General features: G+C 28.9%; 1 long non-coding RNA gene across 1 annotated transcript; it reads left to right on the top strand.

The window, feature by feature from the left end:
• The first annotated feature begins 7,522 nt into the window (after positions 1–7,522).
• LOC133687934 (uncharacterized) lies at positions 7,523–8,605 on the top strand. The gene is made up of 2 exons (XR_009841062.1): positions 7,523–8,220; positions 8,326–8,605. It is a non-coding gene; the product is annotated as an uncharacterized LOC133687934 (long non-coding RNA).
• Positions 8,606–9,062: the final 457 nt, after the last annotated feature.

The raw sequence follows: 9,062 nt of genomic DNA, 5'->3' as shown, positions 1-9,062 counted from the left end.
TAGATATTCTGAAATTTTAGGATCATCCAAAGGTTTTGGAATAAAATCTTCCCTAGTTTTAAAAATAATAAATATATTTTGAATGAAAATAGATTTATATAATATATTCAAAATTTTATATGGTTATAAAAAAAACTATTGTAATTTATTTTTTTATTAGGCACAAGTGTGTTTAGAATTGTGTTCGAGTGGATTTGACATGAACAAATATTAAATTGATAATTTTTTAGTATTTTTTTATGGTTTTAATGTGTTATTATTAAAAAAATAAAAAAATCTGAATAAAAAATTATTTTTATGCATACAATATCAAACATTAACCAGTTATATTAGATAAATACACTAGAAATTATAGATGAATTTGCTAACTATGTTAATATTAAGATTTCACTTTTAAGGGAAATTTTTATTTGTGAGTAATGAGAATAGATAAAAGAATTTTTTTTAATTATTTATTACCCATTAAATAAGATAACTACTTAAAAAAACTCACACATTTATATCAATCAATTTTCATTGAGTTTCAATTAAATTATTATCCTAATAATGTGAATAAGTTATTCAAAGAGATTTTTTTTTTATTTTAGAATTAATAGCTTTATTTTCTTATGTTACCTTTATCAAGCTTACAAAAAGATCTTTCATGGTATGGCACTTACTGTGCATCATGCTCGATGAGCTCACCAAAATAAATTTCCATTGGCACAGAGAAAGGCAGATAAATAAACCCATTATTTGCTTCCCTTTCACATCACTCTTTGGCATCACTTTAATCGGCACATTACCACAAATCCAAGCCATTCAACTAGCGATTACAACAAAAACTCTTTAGTTTTTTTATGTTTTTTTTTAATTTTTTCTTCAATTAATTTTCACTCATTGAAATCCAATTAATTCTTTCTAAAAAACTTTAGATAAATTATTTACAAACAGATAATATTAATAGGTATTTCACCTCCCGCTAAAGTCATGCATTTATATGTAATTTTATGAAACAACACTGTGAAATTTTCAACTTTTTTACAACGTTATCTAAGTGAAATTTTCAACTTTTTTACAAAGTTACGTAACTAGGTAGATAATTAAGTCAACTGGTGGGTTAATATGTTAATTTTATTTTTAAAATTTTTTAGTATTGATCCAATCAAGTCTAGATTAGATATGATTGGATTAATTTAGTATCGATTAATTGGATCACACCAACTTCATGTTTTTTTTATTTTAATTTAAAATTAAATTTAGATTAACTTTTAAGTCACAAATTATTTAGATTAATCCATTAAATCAGTCGTGTTTAACAATTATTTATGCTTTTATGTATGCTGTCAAAGTTGATTTCCCGTTGGGATTATGATAATATTTAGCATTGTAATACCAGTTGTTTTCAAAGTGTTTTTTTTAATTCATTAAAATAATATTTTTTTATTTTTAAAAGTTTATTTTTAATATTAACACATCAAACAATTTAAAAAAAACAAAAAAAATAATTTTTTTAAAAAATAAAATTATTAAAAAAACATAATACCTCTGTAAAAACAAACACATTGCCCATTTGTGAAAAAGAAAACATGACTTTTATTGAATTAAAGTCTTTTTTTTCGATCAACTAGGTTACAAGTAGGTCCATTATCACATCTAAGAATTGTGTGGGAACCCCATTAATTGCCTTGTCCATGAGAAATTTCTTCCTCTTGATACCTTGCTGAGAAGAGTATATTCATCAAGCCATGCTTGGTAGGATGACTTGATACAATAACGTGAAAGACTTTCAGAAACCAGGAGAAATTCTAAATTTCTTTGTGAATATTCCAAGGAATAGTTTATGAAGTAAAAGACGAGTGGAAGAATCTGAAGTTTTGGACAGAGGTTCCACCGGCAGTCAACAGCCGCCGCACCATCAGCTTCTCCACGAGCCATTGTCTTTTGCTTCTGGATCAAGTAACACAGATCAGTCCACGCTACACGTCTTCTCTCTCTCTCTCTCTCTCTCTCTAACTGGACATGGAAAATTTGAGACATAACAGGACTGCTATTGACCTTTTCTATCAAATTTAGCATTCTTGTCCGACTCGATCTTGGAATATTCTGAAAAAAGACTTAGGTAATCGGGTTACCGGTAAACAAATTATTTAAAAAAAATATGCTAATTTAATTAAGTTTTTAAAGTTAAACTTGGTTATGTATAAACCTATTATTTATTTGAGTTTAATCACGTTAATGTATTTTTCAATTTAAATTAAAACTAAACTCGGGTTAAGTTATGAATAGTAAGTTTTTCCGTTCAGCAGACTAAATTTAATGTCTATGTTAAATATTTCATAAACATTAATAAAAAGGTGATTATTTATGTACTGATTTGTAGCAGGTTCACATGCGTAATACATATACAAATTGTTAGTCCTTACATGGAAAATTAAATTGAATCGACAATGCTCTAAGTTTTTCTTTCTTTCTTTCTTTCTTTCATTTTTTGTCATGAAACAATAATTTACAGACTGGTTGACTCACTCTGCACACATATCAGGCAGAGATTATGTTTTTTTTTCTTAAGACAAATGTATTTTTATTAAAAGTAAATGTCATGAGTTTTCAATATTCAGATTAACTTTTATTTTTGTGTTTTTTTTTTAATTGCCATCCTTATCTCTATGGTTTGTAGTGGAATTTTAAAGGGGAAAAAAGAATTTTCCAGAAAAGAAATCCTTTCGTGCAAGCTGTCATAAAATAAAACTATTATTATCATAACAATAATAACAATAATAATAATAATCATTAAAATTATTACTATCATTACAAATATTAATATCATAAAAAAACTATTACCACCACTACAATTATTATCATTACTATTATTATTATTATTGGTTTCATCATTACTATTACAATTATTATTTTAATTATAATTATTATTATCACTATCATCAATTCACCATTGGTGCTGTTGTTGTTATTATCACAATTATCACCATGATCATCACCATTATTATCATAATAAACTATTATTATTATTATCATTATTATCACTATTAGTAGAAATATTAATAATATTGTTAGTATTATTATGATTATCACTATCATTATTATTATTATTACAATTACTATTACAACTACAATAACTACCATCATCATCATTATTATTATAAAAAAAATTATAAACTTGATTTGAAGAATAAAATTAAAAACCATAAAAATCTTGATAAAAGGATAAAGGAAACAAATAAAAAATCCAAAGAAAAATGACCAAACTGAAAAAAAATATTATTACTATTGAAAAAAATCATAAATTTGATTTGAAAGATAAAATTAAAAACTATAAAATCTTTTTGATAAAAGAGTCAAGAAAAAAATAAGGATAAAATTGCAAGAAACAAATAAAATCTATAAACCATCTAAAAAATCAAAAGAGTGAAGAACAAATTTGAAAGATTAAAAATCTAAAAATTCGAGAGATTAAAAATCAAGGCATATGAGTGATGAACAAAGAGAAAATAAATTTGAACTGACATTAAACTGGACACCGTCATTATATACGTGTTGCCCTAATAGAGAAAGAACGACAAGATGTATTAAATGACGTGATAAAATATTTTTTTTTACAACTATAATCATTTACACGCGCCATTTAAAAATAACGAAGTAGTCAACGCATGTCTTTAGCTGCCTTTTGTATTTTTATGTTTTAAAAGATAATATCACTCAAATACCAAACAACTATTGCTAAAAAAACATTGTGAAATGATGAGAATTACCCCTGCAAAGATGTTTTTGAGAATTTTACGTTCAAGAGTGACCGAGTTGTTCTAAAAAAAGTAAAATAATAATAATAATACCTCTAGCCATAATTAAGTTAAAAATTGTTTTTAAGTGTACTAAAATAAATCTGCTCTACAAAAAAATAATAATTATGATAGGATAAAGATACCACTAAACAATTAAAAGAATGACAAAATAAACACTATAAAAATAATAATCTACCCCTACGACCAGTTATAATGAATTTTTTTCCTAATTTCTTCTATTACAATCCACATTAAATCACATTTAATATTCAGTGTTTTTCCAAGGCGAAATAACCATGTGGTGTATTGAGGGCTGAATATATTACAACCACTAAAAACAAGAAAAAGAAGGGAAACTGAGAAGATCATCATGTTTTGTAACCAATCTGGAGACAACCATAACTTATTGCAGCCTTGCAGACACTGCATATTGTCGGGTGGGCTGAGGTCCACACCACAGAAAGCTTAATTACCATGTATCAAACAGTGGCTTGGCATCGTACCATGTACACACCCTTTTTTTTTAAAAAAAAAAAAAACTAAATTTTGATGGGGTTGTCAGTTTATTTATCGGGTTATCTACAAGTTTGATCGAGTAAAATTCTATCTTAATTTAAAAAAAATAAATTAATTTGATTTAAAGTATTAAATTGTGTTTATTACAGTTGAGGACATCACATAATTGATCACCGATAGTAAAGAATTATATCATATAATTGATTACTATTAAGGAATTATACAGATGCCCAGAGCTAGTTCGATGATGAAGAAGCCCATGTCAAGTTAATTAATGTATTTAAGGGTTTTGACAGTTAAGTATTACTTCAAAAGGAGTGTGTTTTTCAAGTTTCTACTATCCATCCTCTCGGATCCTATAGATGAATTGTGCATTTTTTTTTTAATTTATCATCAAATCTTTTTGTCTCGTCAATTTAGTACTAATTATAAACCAATTTATTTTAATTTCATATGGAATGGTGGGATTCAAAAAAAAAAAGATCAAAATGAAAAAGACATCAAATATAAATGGTGTATCATAAGTTTCGCAAAAATCATGCACTTTAAAAATCATGCAAATTAATTATTCAATTTCAGTACCTCAATATAGTTCCAATTTAAATTTTATATAAAAGTTTATTTATTTATTTATTTATTTATTAGTCCTTGGTTGAGGTAGTAGAGAAAGAGGTCACCGGATTTCAGTTATAAATAGAGAAAAGTATCGCTGATATCGATTTAGATCACCAAAACGAACAATATTTATATCAAATTGTTTCATTTGATGAGAGAAGTTCATATTAGATGTTTTTTTTTATCCTTAAAGTTCGTGAAAAAAATATCTAAACTTATGTTGAATTTGGTTTTTTAAGGTCACATATAAATTTATCACGATTTCTACAATGTTTTTATAGATGTTTTGAGTTACAGCAAGTTTTTGAATAAAAATAAACTTAAGCCCTAAATTTCCGGTCATCATAGTGGCTAGAATCTAGGCAAACCAAATGATGCGTCATTTGAATATTTTACAAAAAAAAAACTTCAAGGCCTAGTTGCACTAGTTTGCCAGGAAAGGGCCGTGAGGGGGCCCTGACAAAATCAGCTAGGCGGGCCAGGCTCAACATTGCCTGGCTTTTTTTTCTAATTCATTTTTTAAATCGATGATTTTTTATGGTTTTTTATCTATTATTTTTAATTTATATTTAAACTGATACCCCTTTTTTTTTATTTGGAGAGTTTATTTTAAATGACAATTAGTTTTTTAGTTATATATTTAAATTTAAAGAGTTTTTCTGATTCATGTATAATTTTTTTTTTACTTTTGTATGGATGAACTTTATTTTTAAAAATAAAAAAATTATTTTCAAATAATATTTATAATATGTATAGTTTTACATGGTGTTTTTTCTTCTTTTATTTTACTCGATCAATTTAATTTGTGTCTCTATTTTTATTATTATTTGCTTGAATAAAAAAATTATTTTAATAAAAAAATTTAGCAAATATAACCGGGTAAATATCTCATCTTTCAAAATTAAATATCTTAATCTGCACTTATCTTTTGATTTTTCAAGTTTTATTTTTAAATATCGTTAATAACTTTTTATTTATTTATTTATTTGTACACATAATTCTCAATTTATTTAATTAAATATATACATAAATGTTTTTATTTGAACTTAAATTTTTTAAATTGCAAAAATACATTAAAAATATACATATATAATTTTTTTTATAAAAAATAAAAATATCTAACGCACCATGGAATACAGTTCGCAGAAATTGATAGCATGTTGAATAGTAGGGGTGTTCACGGTTCGGTTCGGTCCAGTTTTAACCCAAAAATACAACCAAACCGGAAAATGATATTCTTTATTAATACAACCCGGACCGAACCGAGAATTGGTTCAAACCGAACCGGTTTTGTTCGGTTCGAGTCGGTTTTTTAGCAAAAAAAAATCAGAAAAACCAGATTGTTCTATGGTAACAGTGATAACCATTGTTCACTGGCTTCCCCTTCCCCTTTCAGATGATGTTAAGAAATATTTGTATATTAATAATCAAACTACACAATTTTGACACAATAAAATAACTTCTAGAATCTCTCCTTGCCTCTGGGTTACGATCTGCAGGGAGAGCTTGGATAACCATTGAAGCAAAATACTGCTTTTGGATAACCTCTGGGCTTACGATATGCTTTTGGGGGAAGGGAAAGGGGAAGGAGAAGGGGAAGAAGGTGGGGCGGCTGAGAAGGGGAAAGGGGGAAAGGGGAAGGGGGTGGGGCGGCTGGGAATAGGGAAGGAGGGAAGGGGAAGGGCAAGGGCAAGGGAAGGGAAGGCTAGAAAGGGAGAAGGGAGGGGGGTGGGGGGGCGGCGGCTGGAAAGGAGTAAATTGATTTAGAGTTAGGGATGGATGCTTTTATACCTTTTTTTAAACCGGTCTGGTTTGATCCTGTTCAATTGGTTTAAGCTGTTTTAAACCGGAACTGAACCAGACCGAGTGGTTTTTTTATTTTTTAATCGGTTTATTCGGTTTTTTTTATCAGTTTGGTTTTTTCGGTTAATTTTTTTTCGGTTTTTTCGGTTTAATCGACTGGTCGGTTTTTTTAAATACCCCTATAGAATAGACTATTGATAGCAACACCCAATTTTAAAAAGAAAATAAATAATTTAATTATTCTAAATTTTCAAAGTTTCAGGGCGATAAATCATTGTTATTTTCCATGTTTGAAAGCTAGCGCAGTGCTCCATGATAATGCTTCGAAAGATTATTTATACTGTTTGGTTTTTGTATTTAAATAGAAACGTAGGATACATTGATGACAAACATATTCGGTTAAAATAACAAAGATATAAAATAAATATATTTATAATTTTAAAATAAATTTATATATTTTCAAAAACAAAAAATATAAAGAGACATATTTCCATCTCTATTTTTTTTTTTATTTCAAAATAATAACCAAACATTACTTTAATCATATCTCTTATATTTTATTAAGCCTGAAATGAATTAATCGACCCCATGATCCATGCTCTTTTCCAAGTAGACTTCTATATGAGATGGGCTTACTAAAAAATGGAGTGATGGACAGATGAGGTAAAATGAAAAAAACCCATCAATGATAGAGGCCCAGCCCATAGTTCCCAGTCATCGAAAGAAAACGTGAAGAAATGTAAAAACTGTTTGTTAATGAATGCTTGTTGGGTTCCGTTTGGTTTCCGAGAAGATGAAGAAATGAAAATGGAAAGACTAGACTTGAATTGTTAAATTGTTGCTTGTTTGGATCTTCAAGTTTAAACGAAAAATGGGTTCATAATAATTCTTTATTTACTTTTGTAATTTATCTAGAAGATTATTAAGTTTTTTCTTAAAGAATTGAGGCATGACAATAATGAGCTTTAGTTGTGTAATTTATGTAAGTGGAATTGTTATATTGATAGTAAAGTAGTTATCTTTTTTTATCCTCCATTGAAACTAAAAGATGGGTTCATGGTGGAGTGTTGTTTATGGGTGTGATTATTATTTTGATGTTTAATTTCTCACGTTGAAGCAAAAAAAGCAGTGAACTTTATAGTTGTGTAATCATGTGACTTGTTGTGTTGATAGTGATTAGTTTTATTATTTGGATTATGTAGCCAGAGACGAGGTTTCATTCATTTACGGTGGAAGATCGATCAGGAGAGCAGTGGATGATAATGAAGATATTAAACTTGAAGCTTCAATGTTTGATGGATATGTAACTGTTCCAAAACTTGGAGATGTTGCCTCTGGTGAGATTTGCGTCTTCACATCAGTGTGATTGTTGATATTTCCAGAGGGGATGCTGGTGAAAAGTTGGAGTTTTTGTGCTCAGCGTGGCCTGATCATTTGGAGATTCAGAAAGTTTACTTGCTTGGGCATGAGAAGATGTTGGGTAGCCTTTTATGGGGCCTGATTTCAGGTGTGATATTTTTTTCCTGATGATTATGGTGCTTGTGTTTGTTTTACAATCAGGGTTTGGCTAGCTGGCTTGAGTTTGGATTAAATGCTTTGTTTTTTCTGGAAGTTGAAGAGAGAGCTTCAGAAGACTCTTCGTGAGTACTTGGAGGCAAGGGGGGTAAATGATGAGCTTTCTTTCTTCTTGCATGAATATATGCTGAATAAGCATAGGATTGAACTTATTCAGTGGTTTGGAAAGGTCAAATCTATTGTAGAAAAACAGAGGGTTGTTTTTCATGGTGCCCTTTATGAGACAGGTTTGTTCATTTTTTTGAAAAAACTCATGAGACTGTTATTCAGTATGCAGTAGCATGAAAATGAAATTCTATTCTAGGATTCCTGACCAATGACTCTTTAAGGTGTTCTGATAGGTAAGCTACTTATGATAGAGTCATACTGCTGAAAAGCTGCAGGAAATACTTTCCTTCTTATTACATAGCCACTATGCATCTCCTTCTCTCTCTTTCTTGCCAGTAGAAGTGTGGAAACATGAACTTCTGAACTCTACTTGCAGAAAGTGTCTACATAACAGAGGACATTATGGGCAGTGTGATACTTAGGTTATGGAGTCTTTATTGTTAGACATGGAAATGGGGAAATAACTTCTGTAATAACCATAACTGAGGGTAGCTCAAACCCAACAAATGAGAATTTTGATTTTTCGCTGTGGGCTGGTGAGCTTGGAATCAAGAACTGCTTGATTTTTTTCACCTTTTCAAATTAGCATGTTTAATGACTGGGTGACCAGCATTATTATAGAGATTCATTACAGAGCACCATCACCTTGGAGGGTCTCGTGGTGTA

The sequence above is a fragment of the Populus nigra genome, chromosome 3 (genome assembly GCF_951802175.1).
Source record: "Populus nigra chromosome 3, ddPopNigr1.1, whole genome shotgun sequence".
NCBI lineage: Eukaryota > Viridiplantae > Streptophyta > Magnoliopsida > Malpighiales > Salicaceae > Populus > Populus nigra.
Note: the sequence above shows the minus strand (reverse complement) of the source record. Positions and strands in the feature narration are given on the sequence as shown.